This window comes from Marmota marmota, unplaced genomic scaffold (assembly GCF_001458135.2).
Source record: "Marmota marmota marmota unplaced genomic scaffold, marMar, whole genome shotgun sequence".
In the NCBI taxonomy this organism is placed as follows: domain Eukaryota; kingdom Metazoa; phylum Chordata; class Mammalia; order Rodentia; family Sciuridae; genus Marmota; species Marmota marmota.
The window spans coordinates 2,143,632-2,145,067 of NW_026000136.1; positions in this window are offsets into that span (position 1 = coordinate 2,143,632).

The window sequence follows — 1,436 nt, forward strand, 5'->3', positions numbered from 1 at the left end:
TTAAAATTCTGGTTTTGCGCTGAGGCACTCTTCTGTTGCTAGATGAAAGCATTACCAGTGGTTCCTGGGACATGCCCTGGCGATTTAAAAGGTCATTTGATGCTTTCACAGCTATATTCCATTCCCTAGCTGTGAAACCCAAATAAGGATGTATTTGCCCAAAGTACTTGCTAGACTTGCCCTTTTTTTTTTTTTTTTTTGGTACTGAAGATTGAACCCAGGGGTGCTCTACCACTGAGCCACACCCCCAGTCCTTTTTATTGTTTGAGACAGGGTCTCACTAAGTTACTTAGGCCATCACTAAGTCTCTGAGGCTGGCCTTGAATTTATAATCCTCTTGCCTCAGCTTCTTGAGCCACTAGGATTACAGCATGCACCACACACCTGGCTAGACTTGGCTTTTATCCTGAGTACTATTGTGATTTTTTAGACTCATTTAATACAGAGAGCTTAATGAAAGTGCACAATGTGTTCTAAAGAGAAAGCACTCCTCATTGTCATATGGAACTCCTGAGGAGCCATCCCAGGGAGCCACAATTCTGTCCTTGAATGAGATGAAATTCAGCAGTCTTAGTTATGCTGATTTTTATTATCTGGTCAGCCCAGGGTCTAGGTAAAAACTAGCTAAATGGTCCAAAAAACATGATATTTCACTAGTCCTAAAGTTTGCTTCCCATATTCCCTATCACTTAATGTGTATGAGCCTGTTAGGAGGAAATGGCTTTGTTGATTCACGGTACTTTCATTGTCACTTGGTCCTAAATAATTCACAATGTCCATTGTGATTTCCTCATCACCCTTGTGTTACTTCAGATTGTGGCTTTTGTGTTTATGGTGTGCTGTGTGCACACTGTGCAGTCATTTGCAGCTAGAATAGATGTGCTATACACATCATGTGGAATTGCTCTACTTCACAACCTAAAAAGTGGTCAGTGTGTCAAGTGTTAATTCTCTATTGCATTCTGGTTCCTAGCTCTGTGCTAATTCAGGGTTTATAGTTTAGTTGCTCTCGTCATCTGATCCCCATTTTCCTGCTTTCTGCTGTCAAGACGGCACTTCTCCCTGGGGCTCCCTCAGCTTTGCAAGGCTAATGTGTAGGTATGATGTTGCCTTTGGGTTGTGATAGTGCTTGCTAGTGCAGTCACCTTGAACAGATCAGCCTGGCGTATCTTTGTGTGTGTCTTTATTTTCATTCTTTCTGTGTGGCTCTAAGATAGTTCCCTTGTGAAGTGATGTTGAGGTGAATTTTTATTTTTCAGTGCCATTAAATTACCTCTGGGCTCGTTTGGGGGAGCAGCATGAGTGGGTTTAGTCTGTTTCCTTTGGCTGTTGGGGCATCAGCACTTTTCTGTTTCCCATCTTTCTGTTAAAATTGATGGTTTCCTGTATTCCTTTTGCTAATTTGGGTAGCTTTAAATTGGTGGTGACCCTTAAAT